This window comes from Balaenoptera physalus (assembly GCF_965194825.1).
Source record: "Balaenoptera physalus genome assembly, chromosome: X".
NCBI lineage: Eukaryota > Metazoa > Chordata > Mammalia > Artiodactyla > Balaenopteridae > Balaenoptera > Balaenoptera physalus.
The window spans coordinates 35829680-35849331 of record NC_138903.1 but is presented as its reverse complement, the minus strand read 5'-3'; the positions used below and the strand labels follow the sequence as shown (position 1 = coordinate 35849331).

General features: G+C 49.6%; 1 long non-coding RNA gene across 1 annotated transcript; it reads right to left on the bottom strand.

The window, feature by feature from the left end:
* Window positions 1-3838: 3838 nt before the first annotated feature.
* Window positions 3839-18887, bottom strand: LOC309652384. The gene is made up of 3 exons (XR_014258695.1): window positions 13379-18887; window positions 12064-12575; window positions 3839-11068 (listed from the first exon to the last, which is right to left on the bottom strand). It is a non-coding gene; the product is annotated as an uncharacterized lncRNA (long non-coding RNA).
* Between the last annotated feature and the right edge of the window lie 765 nt (window positions 18888-19652).

Below are 19652 nucleotides of genomic sequence, written 5' to 3'. Positions count from 1 at the left end.
CTCTGCTTGGCCAGAGTCCCTTCCACGAACCAGGCCTCAGTGCAGACACCAGCCACACAGGCGGGGAGACGGTATACCTGGTCGTAGCAGGAACTTTGGAGTCAGACTGCCCAGACCCAAATCCCAGCTCCGCCGTTTAGTAGCTGTGTGCTTTGGGCAAGTTACTTAACCCCTCTGTGCTTCAGCTTCCTCACCTGCCAAGTGAAGGTAAGAATAATACCTACCTCATGGAAATGGTATAGGGCTCCAACTAGTTAACATATATAAAGCGTTTGGAACGGTGCTTGGGATAGAGTAGATTCCATATTAAAGTGTGAGGCTTTATTATGGCAAGGCACAGCAGGGTGCTAATGACGGCTCGGGGCCAAGACCTTCCTGGGAGATGGCCTGGGAAAGAATTCAGTTTACTGTTTTCTGCCTGGGGCCCTGGGATTTCAATGTCCCGCACTGGCACTGTCCTTGGTAGTCCCAAAGTCCAGGGGTCGGAGGGCAGGGGCCGAGGACAGAAGAAGGCCTAGGGAAGTCTTCTCAGCATGAAAAGACATTCGCTTGTCCAAAAAGTAGTAGGGGAGGCAGCTGCTGATAAATGAGGCCTAGAGAGGGACCACCGAGATGACTGCAAATTCTGAGTTAATGGCTGGAAGGAGGGAAGGTACATGAAGGCCAGATCACGAATATTCTTGTCTACCCCGTGAAAGGTTTGGACTTTATCCTCAAGGCGATGGGAGAGCATTGGACTGATAGTGATGAAATGATACATACGAGTTTTGATCGTTCATTCATTCATTTATTCATGAAGTATTCACAGAGTGGCAACCGTGTGCCCTGCACGGTTCCAGACCCTGCAGATAAAGGGTGGTGAGCAAGAAGGGCGTGTCTTGGCCTTCAAGTTGCTGACGAGCCGTCTACTTGGGGAGCCAAGGGCTTGGCAAACCTTCAAGTGATAATAAGCCCCAGCCCTGCTGGACACAAGCCCTAATTCTGAAATCCCCTTCCCAGAGCGGACCCTGGGGACAGAGGGGTCTTCGCGTTTCTTCACCAGCTTGCCAGATGCAAACCCTGCACTAACCATTCTGGAAATTCCTTAAAGAGCTGCCCAACTTCACACTGGTTTCACCCCCAATCATTCGGAGCAGCTGGCCTGGCACTGTCCCTTGGTCGCTAAGACCCCCTAGTGCTCCTGATACTCAGCAAAGCACCTAATATATTTGCATGAATTCGTCAAGCCGTGGTGGGGTGGGGGTGGGAGGGTGGGGTGGGTGGAGGGTGCTGGGGAGGGGCTCTAAGGCAGTGCCCTGGGCACAGCCAAGGTTTTACTCAGAGAATGGTTTTGGCCCTTTTTAGTGCAGAGGGGAAAAGGTAATCCCAGAGTTGCCGGTCGAGCTCTAAAAAGTCATCGGGTTGGGTTTTCCAAGAAGCAGCTGTCCAGACGGAGTGACAGTGAGAGTTGATTTAATCCTTCAGCGACTTCCGGGAGGGACTGTATATAATTGGGCACGAATAATAACACAGGGGCAGCACCCCTGAAAGGAGAAGGGAGGAAGCAGGATTAGGCAGGGGAACCGGCAGGCAATCTGAAAAGCCTCTGCCCACCCAGCAGGACCTCCCAGAGAAGGGTGCCTATCAGAGCCTCAATTTGGGCAGAAATGGCCAGCCCCGAGTGCCACCAGCTTGCTCAGCCGTCGGCCGGGGCCATCCCGGAAAGGGCATGACTTCAGCTCGTAAACTGAGGCCGAACCTGCCCAAGTTAACAGCTGGAGGCTGTCAGCTCACCCCACCTGGGGCAGCTGGGCAGAGTCCTTTACTGAAGGCGCTCTGAGTGATGCTTCTTTGTCTTTCACAAGATCCGAGAGGAGAATTAGGAGAAGACCCGGGAAACACGTGCGTAATTAAGGCAAGGTCTGTCTCTGCCTTCAAGGCTCTCACCACCCAGCAGAATTGGTCAGAATTCATAATATCCTTAGAAGGAAAATCCAGGCAAGAAAACCCCAGATGGAGCTCAGAAGAGGCTGAGCTGATATGGGGGAAGCTGCCCAGTTTGCCTGTTCTTCTGGGGATTTCCCCACCCAGACCAATGAAAAGAATCCTTGTACCGGTGGCGGAGACAACATTTTCTATTTTCCTTTTTCCTAATTTGGTGGAGAAGATGCAAATAGATATGGATTCCATCAAAATGCTCTCACCAGTGATAGATATCCCCTATTTTGTTTCGCTCCCGTTTGGGTTGTTAGCGTGGCAGCAATTAAACTTGACAAAATAGTGATTAAAAAACAATGAGAAGCAAATGTACCAGCATAGCAGCGTGCATCTAGACCATTCCGAAAATGATCTCTTAAGTGTTGGAAATCTGCTTTATTTTCCTACCGCAGGAATGAGTTTTCAAAAAACAGCACTTAGAAAGGGCAATTTGCCACCAGCATTCCCTGGCCCCAACAAACAGTATTTCTTTCTAATGGACTCTCCCCCTCCAAATTTTAGCTGCAGTTTCCAAATCAGATTCATTACACAAAAGAGCGAAGGAAGGCCACAAAATGCCCAGAAATCGAGCCTTTTCCTGCCGCTTTTAATGATGAAAAAAAACAAAAACAAAAACAAACCAAACCAACAAACAAATGAAACTTATCAACAGTAACTTTGCTTCTGGGGTTTCCAGGGCACCAGCTGCTGGGCTGTCCTGGTCTAGAAGGTCACGGCCACCACGGAGCTGGGAGGGCTAGCTGTGATCAACCCCAGAGTCAGCTGTTGCTGCCTTGTCAACAGGATCTTTATAACATCTGGCTGCTTTTATAGGACTGAACTGTGTGACTCACAGTGAACCTTTTGGAGAGAGGAATTAACAGCACAGGGCATTTTCAGCTGTGGGGTTTCTGTTTGTTTTGTGCAATCCTGATGCAGATCTGGCTTCAGCGAAGCCACGGTCACGTCTTTCTCACTCTCTTTCTGATGTGCAAGCAGCTTTCTGGGTCTAATTATAGATGGAGTCTGCATCCTTGATCAATAGTTCTGAGTGTCCTCCTGCTTTAAGAGCTGTTTAGTTCTTGCTGATGGGCTGGCATTTCAACCTCCAGCTCTGCGCAGGAGTTTTCAGACTCTTCAAGCCCATCAGCAAAACCCCGGTGTCTCCCAGAGCGCCCTCTGAACTTTGCAGAGCTCGGATCAACCCTCCCCTCGGGAAGTCCCATCTGCGGGGAGGCCTAAGGAGGCTTCGGGCCAGCCTGATAATGGCGAGAAGACCCACCACGACAGGGGCCTAGGGTTCAAAGCGTGGTGACAGCCAGAACCTGGAACAGCATCAAAGAAGGTCCCCTCTGTGGAGGCTCCTCAAAGGAGGGGCACAGGAGATATGCTGGCAGCGGGGATTCGACCTTGGGAGCAAGGCAGTAATCCACGGGCTCATCCTCAATGATCGCTGGTAGAGCCATCATCAGGCTGGCGTTGGAGACCCAGAGAGGCCCTCTGTTTGTCAGCTTCCTGTTTAATAAAGAGAGATGCACAGCACCGGCTTGGTGGGGAAACGAAGAGGCAGAGCACAGTTTGACCTGCAGGGCACAGAAAGCCACAGAGCAGAGAGGTGCTTAATAAGAGGGTTTTCCTGGATGGGAATGAGTTTTCTGAGCGCGGCCCCGATGGAGTTCTCTGGATCGCTCTCCGTCCTTTGCCAGGCTGGGAAAGCTAACCTAGGCATGCAGATGAGTACCCAGTGGAGGAAGGCAGGGGACTCGGATGTGGGGGGGGAGGGGTGACAAAGGCTCCAAGCAAGATTCACCTTGTTGCTCCAGAATTCAGGACATTAGGGGGAGCCCTGCAGCTCCCCTCTACCTGGGCACTTCTCCAGACCTGTGGTCCTTCCCAGGGCAGACCTGGGCACGGGGTGGGGAGGAGAGGGGAGGTACATGGAGGGACCACTTGAAAAGCAGCCAGCGTGGGTAACGCTCCCACGGCTGCCAATCCTGGGCCTGCCCGTTCCTATGGAAACAGGCGCCAAGAGAGGCGCTTGCTGCTGGGAGCCGAGTCCCGGGCGGCTGTGAGGCGCAGCTGCCGGCTGCCCGCTGGGACCTGGAAGTGCCCTTTCCCAAAACCATCCCTGCTGGCTCTGAGTCGGAGGGGTCTCCTGGCATCCGCTGAGCTCGGAGCCGGCATGGAGGAGGAGAGGGAGGAGAAGGAGGGGAGCGAATAAAAATATTTACACTTAACAAACACTTTGATGTTTGAAGACTGTGTGTACAAATGAGGGCTGGGAACATCTTTGGTGAGGGGTTGGCGTTTCCAAGCAAATCTCTTCTCACACACACACACACACACACACACACATACACACACATCTCATGCTCTCTTTTTCTCTTGACGGGTTTGTGTTATTACTGCAGCAGAATGCAGAGCTGGCTTGGGAAGGGTGTGCGCGGTGTTGGACAAGCACCCAGCAGGGTGGCCACACCTGCGCGCCTTGGTGGGTCTCCTCTGCAGCCCCAAGGAAGCCTGGGGTGGCTGGTCGGAGGGTGCAGGAGGCAGCTGGAGCCTCCTGGCCGGAGGAGGCCTGCCGGGAAGGCTGCTCGTTGCAGGCGCTGTGCGTTCGGGGGCAGCGGGGCTGGGGAAGCCTGTGTGCCAAGCCCCGTGACTGTGAAGAGAGAGCCCTCAGGCCTGGCACTCTGCTGCTCACGCGGGCACCAAGCCCTTGTCAGGAGAAGCGGTAAAGACTTGGGTTGGGGATGACTTTTATTCTCACGGATCCGGAGAACCGGAAAGGGGGTTTCCTGTAGACACCTGTGATGCGCTCCAGAAGAGGGAGGAGGGGTGAGGAACAAGCCAGCCAGCCGTGCTTTCTCTCCCTGATCTGCCATTTCCTGGCTGTGTGACCTTGGGATTGTCACTTAACCCTCCTGATCCTCAATTTCTTCTTTTTAGATTTTTTTTAAAAAATTATTTATTTTTGGCTGCATTGGGTCTTCGTTGCTGCGCGCGGGCTTTTCTCTAGTTGCGGCGAGAGGGGGCTACTCTGTTGCAGTGCGCGGGCTTCTCACTGCGGCGGCTTCTCTTGTTGCGGAGCACGGGCTCTAGGTGCGCGCGGGCTTCAGTAGTTGTGGCTCGCAGGCTCTAGAGCGCAGGCTCAGTAGTTGTGGCGCACGGGCTTAGTTGCTCTGCGGCATGTGGGATCTTCCCAGACCAGGGATCGAACCCGTGTCCCCTGCATTGGCAGGCAGATTCTTAACCACTGCGCCACCAGGGAAGTCCCTCAATTTCTTAAGTGGCAGGTAATAATAATAATAACTCCCTCTTGGTGTTATTGTGTGGATTAAATACTTTAGAACATACAGAATTCATAGTATTTGCTCAATACATGTCAGTGAGTATTATGTTCACTCAACAGATGATGATGGGGCAGGTACGATGTGCAGGGAACTGGGTTAAGTCTGTGCAGGATATGACAGGGGCTCTGAGGCTGGGTCCATCCAGAATTAATAATATTTATTTTAAGCTAACCCTGCCGTCTAGGACTTAATTCCTTTATCAGGCTTCATCCTGCCATACTTCCAAACATTTTTAAGAGAAGGAATCTGTCCTGAGTCTTCCAAGCCCAGGCAACTTGCTCCAAGGGCTCAGAAGAGAAAGACATCACTTCTAAGTTGGGGAAGAAGGGATGCTTTCATGGTGATGGTAACATCTTGTTTTAGATTGGCTTTCCCTTGAAGAGATCCTGAGACTAGGATTTGTATGTATGCACTTTGTTTGGGAGGAGATCTCAGGCAACACCAGTAGAGAAGTGGGGAAATCAGACAGGGGAGAGGAGAAAGCCAATACAGGGTATATTAATGAACAACTGAGACTCAGTCCCACTGGGCACTGCTGGAAGATGGTGTGGAAACGCTCTTGGGGTTATTACACTGAGGGTGAGGAAACCAGAATATCCACTGACTCCACGCACTCCTTGGAGAGCTGCTTTGGGGTGTGTTAACTCCCTGGCACCCCCAAACTGCCCTGCACAGTTGCTGAGCACCCCCGCCCCACACACACACATTAGAGAATGCCCTCTGGCTGAGAGAGGCTGGTAGTTGCTGTAAGAAGCCATGGGAGCATATGAGGACATATGGGCAGGACACTATCCATGTCAGTCATTGATATGAATTGATTTTCTCTTTTAGTTTTTTGTTATGGAAAAGATCAGACATGTATAAAGTTAACAGAATGGTATAATAACAGCCCCCCACCCCATGTACCCATGCCTAGCTTCTACAGTTATCAACATTCTTTCCTTCTTGTTTCATGTCTACTTCTGAACTGGTTTTTCTACGCTGGAGGAAACATGGTAAGAAAAGGAGGGCAGAGACAGCTGACCAAAGGCACAGGGATGTGAAAGCAGGAAATACGCGTGCAGTGCTCTTTGACTTGTGTGTCACGGGCAAGATGGAGAGATGGAGTTTGAGTGGAAAGATGGACCGGGGTCAGTCTTGGCTAGCAGGCTAAGGAGGGCACGGAGAGACATTCTCTTGGAAGTTGTTGTGTAGGTAAGTAACCCCATTATCTAACTTGGGTTTCCTAGTTGCAGACCGTAAGAGAAGGATTCAAGGACAAGTCGTTATTTGGAAGGTGGTTTCAGGAAACACCAGCAGGGGAGTAGAGAAGTGAGACAGGGAAGGGAAGGCTGAAATAAAGGGTGTTATTAAGCAAGTCCCCACTGTGGGCCACTGGTGCTTAATCCCAGTGGGACATCTGGGAGATGGTTTGGGACACACAGCTCATACTTATCTCAACTGAGGGATGGGGAGCTGGGGCATTTATCTACTTGCTCCTCTTCCATCATTGCTTGAGGGCTGTTTTCTGGAGTACTAATTCTTTGGCCCTTCCAACTTGTGGTTCTGGAAAAAACGCTCAGGATCAGAGATACAGATACTGGCAATTGGAAGTCTGCCGGAACACACCAAACTGGAAAGTCTGGAAGAAAATGAAAGGGCACCGACAGCCTGTCCTCCACTGAAGTTAAAGGGAGCCAGGGAGTGAGATGGATTGGGGCAGGGAGACTCAGAGGAAAGGGACACACAGGAAGGCTTTGGCTGTGGTCCAGGTAGGAAGTGATGGAGGTCTGAGCTGGGAGTGTGGGGAGGAAGAAGAGGTGACAGATGGGGGAGAGAGAGATTGGGGAAATATTGTCCACAGAATTCGGCCACGTGCATGTACGCACGTGGGAAGCAAATTACCAGAGATTGATTCTAAACAACGCTCAACCGTAGTAGCTACATTTTTAAACTTCTGGTAAAGCAATCACATTCATCAACAGTCCTGCTGGGTCTCTCTCGACTCCAGCAGCTCAGCCAGACCCTTAAAGACTCAGAAGTAGAAGACGATGTGCCCGAGGGGCTGGCATCTTCTTAGGTATGGCCACAGGCCTGGCTCATTCCAGATTGTTCCAAGCCATGCTGTGGCTAGGTGGGGTAGTGAGAGCAGTGCTGGGTGAGCACATCCAAAAGCAGGTCCTTTGCTCTGCCACTGTGTGACCTGGAGCAAGTCACTGAGCCTCAGTTTCTTCAGCTCTAAAATGGGGAAGAGTGTATGTGCCCTCCCCCAGCACAAAATAGTTCCTGTGAGGATCCAAGACGTTTATGTGTGAGTTTGGCTTTTTTGAATGTTCTGGCAACCAGTTTTCTCTTCAACACCTTCGAACCAAGGAGTTCTGAGGCCGCCACGGCCCCCCGCTCTACCTCTGCCCACCTAGTGGTTTTGCCTGTACATCTTTGCTATTCTATTACTGCTAACAAAACCTGAGTTTCTCAGTGTCAGCGCCCCGCTCATATTCCTCCAGCCTTTCAGTGGATCTGCATATCGGTACGTGAGAGCTTCCTCGTCCCCAGCCCAGCCCCAGAAGGCAGCTCTGACTGTGGAGCCAGCTAGAAAGGCCCCGTGTGGTGGGCTGAATAATGGCTCCCAAAGTCATCCACATCCTAATCCCTGGAACCTGTGATTATGGTACCTTATGGTAAAAGGGACTTTGCAGATGTCATTAAAGTTAGGGATCTTGCCAGGGGGAGGACTGTCCTGGATTATCCAGGTGGGTCCTTGTAAGAGGGAGGCAGGAGGGTCAGAGTCAGAGAATGTGATGTGATGACGGAAGCAGAGGAGGAGAAGTGACAAGACTAGCATAGATCAGAGTAATGCGGGGTCACGAGCCAAGGAATGTGGCCAACCTCTAGAAGCTGGAAAGGGCAAGGCAACAGAGTCTCCTGTAGAGTTCCAAGAGAAGCACAGATCTGCTGACCCATTGTGGACTTCTGACTTCCAGCAGATAATAAATTTGTGTTGCTTGAAGCCACAAAGTTTGAGGTAATTTGTTACAACAGCAAAATTTGTTATAGTAGCAATAGGGATGCATTCAGGAATTCACACTGCCCCAGGAGCAACCCTCAACCAATGCCTAATGGAAGTTGGTGGATAAATACCCCAACTCCCTCATCCTTTAGGTAAGTTTACTTGGAGGCACCTGTTATACACCACTTCTCAGTTTCCCTGTGGAATTAAGCTCTTGTCACTACTGCAATAGCTGCCTCATTAATACATTCTTTATTGCCTTCTTTCTTTCCTTGTATCGCTTTAGTACTTCCCTACCCAAGATCCTGGGATCCCTTCCCAAATAAATCACTTGAACCTTTGTGTCACGAATCCAATCTAAGGCAGCTCACAGAGAGGGCCTCCTATGGACCGGGCTCCATGTTAGCTACATTTAATCCTCCCAACCCTGGGAAGTGGAATGCGTTCCCATTTTTCAGATTAGGAAGCTATGCTCAGAATCTGGGCTGAGTCCTACAGCTGGGACTTGGCTCAGTCCAGATTTGAAAGCAGGGGTGCCTGAATCAAAAGCTGGTCCCCATTAGTGGGAAAGCTGACAAGAGGGTCCACAAACTCCTAACCCTCAAGGGAGCCCACATCAGGGATTCTTGTCTTCTGCCATTGACCACCTTACCTTTTGGTGGTCGCCTTGGGCCAGCTCCCCCCTTAGTTTTATTGTCTCATCAAACTGTCACACTTGGTATTCGCACCTGTATTGGTTTGCCAGGGCTGCTATAACAAAGTGCCACAAACTGGCTACTTTAAAACAACAGAAATGTATTTTCTCACAGGTCCGGAAGATGGAAGTCTGAAATCCACCAGTTGGGAGGATTGGTTCCTTCTGGAGGCTCTGAGGGAGAATCCCTTCCAGGCCTCTCTTCAAGCTTCCGGTGACTGTTTGCGATCTTTGGTTTTCCTTGGCTTGTGGACGCATCCCTCCAATCTCTGCCTCAGTCTTTATGTCATCCTCTCCCCTGTGTGTTGTGTCTCCTTCTCTTTCCTTTCTTTTTCTTTTTATTGAAGTACAGTTGATTTACAATATTATATTAGTTTCAGATGTACAGCACTGTGATTCAGTCTTTTTACAGATTATACTCCATTAAAAGTTATTACAAGATTATGGCTATAATTTCCTGTGCTCTACAATATGTCCTTGTGCCCTTCTTTCCTAAGGACACATGTCATTGGATTTAGGGGCCACCCTAATCCAGGATGATCTCATCTTGCGATCCTTAACTTGATTAGGTCTGTAAAGACCTTTTTTCCAAATAAGATCACATTCACAGGTTCTGAATGGACTCATCTTTTGTGGAGGGTAGAGCACCATTCAATCCACTACAGTCTTTGATGTTGGCCCCTTTGAGCTTGGACTGAGGCTGATGGAGAGAATGCTTGCAGGTTGACGGGAGAGAAGCGGTTCTCCTGAAAGGTTTAATTCTACCAAAGGGGGCACCAGCAGGCTGCTCTGGCGCCCGCCAGGTCAGAGTTGGGCCTGGGGTGAGGAGGAGGGCGCGCTCCCTCCCACTTCACAGAGCCCGGTGTGGGATGGAGACATCAGAGCTGAGCTACCAAGTTAGGACATTAAACTGCACATTTCACCTTGAGCGCCAAAGACAACAGCTAAGAGATTCCAATGTGAGACCAAAATGCAGATATTTTCAAAGGAAATATCAAAGACCCAGTTAAAGGACTTCAAACCCGGAGGAGGATATAAAAGGGGGAAAAGAGGGGGCACTGGGTGTTCTGCTGGCAGATTTCTTTGGTCTCTTGCTGGGAACCCCAGTCCCCGCCAAAAAAAAAGACAGTAAAGATGTACAGGTAGGGCTGGGGGGAGGGAGGGCGTTAAACAAGAGCCTAGAAAGAATGACGTAAGCGCTCCACTTGGAGAGCCTTGAGATCGCGATACTTGACCCCAGCCGTGATCTGGGAGCTGTGGACTGGGGTCCCACACATGTCAACCTTCCTACCCCGGTGGGGTGCACATCAGTGGTGGGTGAATCACAGGCAGTGGGCGCCCAACCTGGCTAGGGATGCTGGCTTGGTCCAGATGCATCTCTAAGAGGGATTCAGTTAAGAGGGCTGCAGCAGTGTCCTTGGTCCTTCCAGATAACCCCTTAGCACTCATCCCTTATAAGCCTAGAGTGTTCTACCTGAAAGCACTCTCTCCACTTAGAAATATGCTTGGGTCCTGGCTGGGTGGTCCCAAAGTTCTAGGGAGCTAATGGCCCTTGGGAGCAGGGCTCAACTTGTACCAGGTGGGAGTTATGAGCCCCCCGCCCCCCGCTGCCCCCAGTTTCCTTCCCTTGGGTGGGACACCCTGATGTGTGTTCTACACCATCTCCAGTTGTCCGCAGCAGCGACCTGTTCAGAGCACAACCTGGACTTGCTGCCCTCCCCTTCCTGGGATATCTCTTGGGGTCCCCTCCCTAATAAATGACTTGCATCAGGGTCCTTGTTCCTGAGTCTGCTGCGGGAACCCAAACTAAGGTCACGGCTTCTGTCAGAGGGTGAGGGGACCACTAGCACATGTCTGTGTGGGACGGGTGCCACTGAGGGCAGCAGGAGTGTCCGCCCAAAGAGATGCACCGTGCCTGGTCACAGGAGATGCTGTTGAAGTCTTCAGAGGGCCAAGAAAGGCTCCCATGGAAGAGCCCTCCCTTCCCATGGAGGAACCAGTGGCTTTGAGCATTGGGCAGCCCCAGGAGTGCATCTTGCATGAGTGCTGTTAAGTAAGAACCTTCTCACTAGTAAGAACCTGCTGTATAAAAATATAAATAAATAAAAATAAAATAAAATTCAAAAAAACCCAAAAACCCTGCACCCCTTTCTTCTCCTCCCTCCCCCACCCTGGAGAAGACCTGAATTTCCAAGACAGGGATGCCTGACTTGGGCTCCTCTGACCTTGCTGCCGAATTTCAGACTTGCCCCTTTCTGCACCGGGTGGTGTTTCAAAAAAAACATAAGTCCTCTCATCCCTCCTTCCCAATCCTGGGAGACACAGAATATCCCACCTTTCATCACTGCCTAAAACGCAAGATTTTTCTTTCCTGGATTAGAAAATGTTTCCCTCCCAGAAAGGCCTGATGCGCCTTCCAGGGAACCCTTCCCTCTTCCTTTGACCTTCTGGGAGCCTTCCACCCACCACCGGCTCCTGATGAATTAAACGAAAGGAGACCAATTCGGGATTCTACAAGAAGAAAGTCAAATGGTCCAAATCGTGCAGGGAGGCGCCCGCCGGGCTGCTGGGAAGAAGCCAGGAGGAGATTTCGGGCTTGCGCCTTCCAGCCTCTTCCTGCAACTCAGGCGAGGGGGCTCAGAAGGCCAGTTTCCTGGAGTCCCCTGGAGCCCCTTTGGAGGATGTGGATGCAGGAGAAGGAACAGACAGGGCAAGGAGGGAAGGGAGAATCGGGCCTCACCTGGTGGTAATTGCATTTAGCCCAGGGCAAGCTAAATGGAAAAGCCTAGAACACACCCTCCCTGGCACTGACTTCAAGGTTGGCAGTAAAGCGTCCCTGCCCCAAACCTAGCGGCTCAGAGAGCTCCTTGCAGGTCAGGCTGAGGCGTGCTGTTGTCCTTCAGCGGCCCAGCCAAGCCTGTGAGGAGGACTCAGGGCCAGTCAGGCCGATGGATGGAGGGTTGGCCTCGGCTAGGTTTGGTTTTCTATATAAATCAGCCCAGAGACACATCACACCTTGCAGAGGGTATCGTTCTGGGAACCCGAGCAGAAAGAGCCCACCACAGTTTGCTTACCGGTTTGGCTTTTTCTGGGGTCTGCTGGGGGACCACGGATGATTTACTCTCCATCTTTTGTTTGTCTATCTTTTTGGTTTAACGTGAGTAATGGTATCATTCGAGCTAATGAGAGCTGGTATTCAAATCCAGCATTCCAGAACTGCCTCTTCCTGAGTGTGGTCTCTAAGAGGGACACCTTGGGAGACGTTTACCTTACTGCCGGGAGGCTATCATCTCTCAAAAATGCTTTGGGGACACATCTCGTGGGCGTGCCTTTGGGACCTGTGCCATGTGCTTTCACGTGGCTTCAGTGATGGCAGATCTTGGTTCCGAGGGCCACTCTTTGGTGATCAGGCGGGAGAGAGGGTGGCCCACATGTGGAATCCGGGTCTGCCGGGCTGGTGGCGCTCTTCCCAGGAGATATTTGTGGGATCGGGGAATGAGTGAACCGTTTCCAGGATTCACAATGAGGTGTGATGAATCACCACAGCTGGATGACCTTGACTTTCTTGCTTGGCCAGTCGACGGCCCTGGAAGGTGTTTTCAGAAAGCAGCTTAGTGATATGTCACCCCTCTGGCACGTCCCCAGAGTTCATAGTGCTGATACCCATTGCCAGAGGGAGTGCCACGTTTCAGAGGGAGCTGACTTTCCAGATTCCTCGACGGTTGGGACCGTTATTCTGTGACTCTAGGCACCTCGCCAAGGCTTACTCTGCTCTGAATCTCTAGCTCCGAGCACAGTGTGCGTGGCACATGACATGACAGAGATATGGGTGCAAGTCCTTTGCTGGGGAAGAGATCCCAGGGTGCACAGTGAGGGGGTGTGGAAGTGAGCCAGGGAAGGGAGGAAAGCGAGTGAAGTGCACGCTGAGGGGTGGGTGGGCGACAGGCTCAGTGCTGCTGGGCGCCTTTTGGAAAACTGCGAGGAACATGCCCCAGGCTGCCCTCCACAGAGGGGCCAGGAAGCTGCAGTCCTTCTGTACCAACTCTTGCCCCCATCCCATTGCTTGAGGGCTGTCCCTTGGGTGTTGCCTCCCAGCAATTCCAGGCTGCCTGCCGTGGGGACTGAGCACACTTCTGCCACCAGAGAAAGCCTGAAGGCAGAGAAGTGAATGTCGAAGATAGGAAGCCCTTGGAGTGTCTGGAACTATCCACCCTGCAGGGGCTGATTCGGAGGCTTTTGTCATTTACTTTCCCAGAGGTTCTCCAGGGGGACTGAGCCCCAGTTGCCTACAGGGATGTATTTGTCAGGGTTCTCCAGAGAAACAGAACCAATAGGATAGCTCTCTCAATATAGATAGAGAGATAGATTTATTATAAGAAATTGACTCACGTGATTACATAGGCTGAGAAGTCCCAAGATCTTCAGTCAGCAAGCCAGACCCAGGAGAGTTCAGATTGTGAGTTCCAGTCTGAAAACCGGCAGGCTGGTGGTCCAGAAAGAGCCAGTATTTCAATTCAAGTTCAAAGGTAGGAAAAGACCAATGTCCCAGCTCAAACAGGCAGGAGGAGTTCCCACTTACTCAGACTTTTTGTTCTATCAGGCCTTCAACTGATTGGATGAGGCCCACCTACAGAGGGGAGGGCAATCTGCTTTACTCAGTCCACAGGTTCAAATGTCGACCTCACCCAGATACACCCTCAGAGATATACTCAGAATAATGTTTGACCAAATATCTGGGTACCTGATGGCTCAGTCAAGTTGGCACATATAATGAACCATCATAAGGGGTAATCTCCTCTTATTGGCCTCCCTCTTTTTGATCTCACTCTCCCTGCTCCCTCACTATAGTCCCTGGGATCATCTCTCAAATAAATGATCTGCATCCAAATCTCAGGCTCTGCTTTTGGGGGAAACCAAACTATGACTCAAGGCAAAGTATGACAAGAGGCCTTTAAATAGCCTGCTAAGGAATGATCAGAGAGGAGGAAAGAAGACTATGGGAAGATCTTGGAAATCTTTGAGGAGGTGTAATTTGATCTGGGTTTTGGAAGAATGTAGGAATTTGACAGGCAGCGAGGATGGGAAGGGCAGTCCAGGGACAGTAGATAGTTTGGGCAAAGAGAGAGATGGAGGAAATACAAAATAGACTTAGGGAATGGCGAGAAGAAAAGTGGGGAGCAGGGCACATGGATAAAGCTGAGAAGGGGAGGAGAGGCTGTAGGAGATAAGAGTGGGAAAAAGGTCAAAGCCAAATCGTGCTGGGCGTCGCATGCCAAGGTAAGAAGTTTTCACTTTATTCTGCAAATGTATTCACTTCGTCCTGCAAATATATCGAACACTGGGTCTAGGTGACTGCAGGCGGGGGGGCACCGAGGCTGGAGCAGGATGAAACCTACTCTCTTACTGTTGGCTGGTGTTCCTGGAGAAGAGGGAGAGAGGGCAGCTCGTTTGTTTACACCTGACACACTGCTTCTGTTTGCACTACCCCTTTTTCTGAGGATTTCTAGCCATTTTCTCCCTTCAACAGGATGGGGTCCTGGGTAAAACTGTGAGGAAAGCTAGGTTTTTCTGTGGGATACCTTTTCCTTTTCTATTCCTTCCTCGAAACTCTCTGCCTATCCTTTGCCATAACTTCCTCCCTCCATGCAGTGTCCTCATGTTCTCTTTCTCCCTCCTTTCCATGCAATGTACTTTTAGGGTAGTTTCTAATACATTCATTTATACTAAAGTGTAAACGACTGATAAGAAACCAATGTATTAATGTACATCAGGGAACAGCTTAATTACAACATAAAAGGGGACAAGTCCCTTGTTTGGCTTGAGCCATAAGAATCAAGCTAAGTGTGGAATTTAAGTACAGAATGAGCTGAATAGTTTGTTGGGCTTCCCTAACCCCATGGAACTGCACACAGGCGGTGCCCTTCCTGCCTCCTGGCAGGAGCTGTGGGACCGGTCTCCCTGCCAGGCTGATGGTGACTTGCTGTCCGTGCTGGTTCCCACCCGCTGGGGTTGGAGACATCTTCACTGAACTTCCTGCCCGAGTCCTCACTGGAGAAAGGAATCGCTGGAGTGAGACAAAAAGCCAGACTCCTGTTCTGTTCTTCAGCTCTTTGGGTCTTTCCACATGTCCTGCAGACTGCCTCCCCTTTTCTCTTATGTGAGCTTCTTAATAGGATGCTGTCCCCCTCTTCCAGGAGCCGAGCATGATATCCTGGGCCACCTGGAGCCCCAAGGAGCCCGGGCTCAGACCCGCCTCCCTGCGCTTAACCACTGCCCAGCATAATCCCGCTTCCCCGCCGAGGACTGATTGGCCATGACAACTGCCTGGGCTTAGGCAAGACTTTTTATAATGAAAAAGAGGAAAAAAATTTTTAAAAAGGTGCAAACACTGCCTTGAGTCTGAAATTACCCGCAAAGTCACCTTTTTCAGTGCTCACAGACACACAATGCACTCTGCCTCTGCTCTCAGCAAACCATATGCTGCCGCTGCTGCTGGCCGCGTCCTGGGGGATGGCTTTTTTCCCCTTCAGCAAGCCTCCAGAAATGTCATAGAAATTTATATGCTTATTCACAGAGCCGATAAAGCAGAAAACCGGCATTTCAGCTATTTTTGTTTTGCTTTGCAGATGGAGAGTAAGAGGCATAAATCTCTCTCTCGTTGGACTCCGTGGCCTGCCACTCTCTGTTTTGCAGCAGACACTGCTTAGCCCGTAGGGGCGATTCTCTGGGGTTTGGGACCCATCCCTCCCATGCCACCATCCGTGTAGAAGAGCTGACTGAGGGAAGGAACAAAACCCAAGCAATGTTTACTATCCCTTGGCGTACAGAACGCCAAAGGGCCCATCACCCTGGGTGTTCAATGGGGATTAACCTGGAGGAGAAGAGCCCACAGTGGCAGGGTGCTGCCCTTGTGGCGTCTACCCCTGTACACGTGTGTTGGGGACATCCTGTGACCGGTCCTAGTCTACCTACAGATCCTTGGTGGCAAGGCTCCAAAATCAATGGTGTTTCAATTATTACTGTTGGGCAACCATTTATCCTGAAACTTTACAGCTCTTCTTTGCTCATGGTTCTCTAGGCTGGGAAATCAGGAAGGGCTTGGCTGAGCAGTTCTCACTTGGAGTCTCTCATGCTGTTACATTCAGATGCCAGTTGGGAGTCATCTGAAGGCTGGACCGGGCTGGACATCCAAAATGGCGCACCCACAGGGCTGGCATTGACTCGGGGTGTCAGCCTGGAGCTCAGCTGACACTGTGGGAGTGGGCACCTCCGTGAGGACCCTCCGGCATAGCAGTCTCAGGGCGGTTGGACTTCTTGCATGGCAGTCGGCCTCCCCCAGAGTGAGCGTTCTGAGAGCCAGGTGGAAGCCACATGGACTTTTCTGACCTGCCCTTGGATGTCATGCAATGTCACTTCTGCTCCATTCTCTGGGCTACGGCGAGTCACTGAGGTCAGTGCAGGTTCAAAAGGAGAGGACATAGACCCTACCTTCTGACCCAGGGGGTCACAGGAGGGCTCTGAACAGAGGAAGGACATGTTTGACTTAGATTTAAGGATCCCTTGGGACTTCCCTGGGGGTCCAGTGGTTAAGATTCCACGCTCCCAATGCAGGGGGCCCGGGTTCGATCCCTGGTCGGGGAACTAGATCCCGCACGCATGCCTCAACTAAGAGCCCACATGCCACAACTAAAGATCTCACATGCCGCAGCTAAAGGATCCCGTATGCCGCAACGAAGATCCCGCGTGCCGCAACTAAGACCCGGCGCAGCCAAATAAATTTTTTTTTAAAAAAAGGATCCCTGGGCTTCCCTGCTGGCGCAGTGGTTGAGAGTCTGCCTGCCAATGCAGGGGACACGGGTTCGAGTCCTGGTCTGGGAAGATCCCACATGCCGCGGAGCGGCTAGGCCCATGAGCCACAATTGCTGAGCCTGCGCGTCTGGAGCCTGTGCTCCGCAACAAGAGAGGCCGCGATAGTGAGAGGCCCGCGCACCGCGATGAAGAGTGGCCCCCGCTTGCCGCAACTAGAGAAAGCCCTCGCACAGAAACAAAGACCGAACACAGCCATAAAAAAATAAATATATAAAATTAATTAATTAATTAATAAAAGCAATCTTTAAAAAAAAAAAAAAAAAAGGATCCCTCGGTCTGCCTGTTTGCTCCCGAACCAGCTCTGAACCCCACAGGAACTTTGCTGTGAGTAAAAAAGGAGGGGGCACCAGGAGGAACTTCTGCACCGTCACTAACCACTGAAATCCCCTTTGGTAAGGACAGACCTACCCCCTCATGGCTGATGCTCACATAGATAATTTCTGACAAGGTGGGCTTCCAGGGTCAGTAAATTCCTACCAGGCCAGGCATCCCCAAAATGACTTGAGGGCACAATATCCCCATTTAAGGAAGAGCAGGGGAAAGGGCAGAAGTGGGTAATTCCACCTCAAGCCGCATTCATGGAACAGGCATGATCGCCTATTGGCTGTACATCTCGTTCAAAACAGCCCAAATCTGACCACTTCTCCCTACCTCTGCTTCCACCTCCCTGGTCCGAGACACCCTCATCTGTCGCTCGGGTTGTTACTGGCCTCCCTGCTGCTCCCTGTGACCTCTACAGTCTGTTTCCCACACAGAGCCTTAAACCTGAGTCAGACATGTCCCTCCCCTGCTCAGAGCCCTCTTGTGACATTACCTCTCTCTCAGAGTAAGAACTAGAGGAGTCCTTACAATGCCCTGCAAGGCCCTCTGGGATGTGACCCCCTGTGACCGCCTTGGTCTCACCTCCTCTTTGTCGCCCCCTCATCCTTTCTGTTCCAGCCACACTGGGATCTTTTTTTTTTTTTTAATTTTTATTGGAAATCGGGGGGAGGAGGCAGGAAAAAGCATAAATGAAATAACATTGGTTATATGTTAAAAATGTGATATTGGCTGATGGATAATTGGGAGTTCGTTGTATGATTCTATTGTTGTGCTTATTTGGAATTTCTAAGTTACAAAATGAAAGTGAAGATTCTTTTGAAGAAAGCTTAATTTTTAAAAAGAAACACATCATTTGATGAAAATATTCAAGAATCTTAAAAAAGGATGCCCTTTTTTTCTTTTAAATATTTGTGTTTAAAAGAAAGTCCTTCTTCCAAAGTCTCAGAACATAAATCTTGATTAAAGCTTGATTTTCTAGGTAATTTGCTAACTTTGGAAATAAGATTTTATAAAGAATGCAAAAGTATTCTTTATTATGTTGTGAAATTTAGTCATAATCTTTTTTTTATTTTAAAATTTAAAAAATTTTTTAACATCTTTATTGGAGTATAATTGCTTTACAATGATGTGTTAGTTTCTGCTTTATAACAAAGTGAATCAGTTATACATATACATATGTTCCCATATCTCTTCCCTCTTGCGTCTCCCTCCCTCCCACCCTCCCTATCCCACCCCTCTAGGTGGTCACAAAGGACCGAGCTGATCTCCCTGTGCTATGCGGCTGCTTCCCACTAGCTATCTATTTTATGTTTGGTAGTGTATATATGTCCATGCCACTCTTTCACTTTGTCCCAGCTTACCCTTCCCCCTCCCCATATCCTCAAGTCCATTCTCTAGTAGGTCTGTGTCTTTATTCCCGTCTTGCCACTAGGTTCTTCATGACCTTTTTTTTTTCTTAGATTCCATATATATGTGTTAGCATACGGTATTTGTTTTTCTCTTTCTGACTTACTTCACTCTGTATGACAGACTCTAGGTCCATCCACCTCATTACAAATATCTCAATTTCGTTTCTTTTTATGGCGGAGTAATATTCCATTGTATATATGTGCCACATCTTCTTTATCCACTCATAATCTTTAGAATCATCTTTTCTGAGGAGATAGAGATTAAAAGACAAACCTAAGCAAAACAAAACAAAACAAAACAAAAAAACAAAACAAAAAAAATTTTTATTGGAGTCTAGTTGATTTCCAATGTTGTGTTAGTTTCAGGTGTATAGCAAAGTGATTCAGTTATACATATACATATATCCACTCTTTATTAGATTCTGTTCCCATATAGGCCATTACAGAGTATTGAGTAGAGTTCCCTGTGCTATACAGTAGGTCCTTATTAGTTATCTATTTTATATATAGTAGTGTGTATATGTCAATCCCAATCTCCCAATTTATCCCTTCCCCCACCTTTCCTGCCTGATAACCATAAGTTTGTTTTTTACATCTGTGACTCTATTTCTGTTTTGTAAATAAGTTCATTTGTACCATTTTTGTTTAGATTTCACATATAAGCAATATCATATGATATTTGTCTTTGACTTACTTCGCTCAGTATGACAATCTCTAGGTTCATCCATGTTGCTGCAAATGGCATTATTTTGTTCTTTTTTTATGTCTGATTAACATTCCATTGTATATATGTGCCACATCTTCTTTATCCATTCATCTGTCGATGGACATTTAGGTTGCTTCCATGTCCTGGCTATTGTGAATAGTGCTGCAATGAACACTGGGGTGCATGTACACACTAGGATCCTTATGCATCTTGAACAAACCAGCTGTGTTCCTGTCTCAGGTCCTTTGCACTGGACTGTTCCTTCTGCGTGGAATGCTTTTACCTCAGATACCTACATGGCTCACTCTCTTGCTTCCCTCAGGTCTCTGCTCCAATGCTACCCCATCAGAGAGCCTTC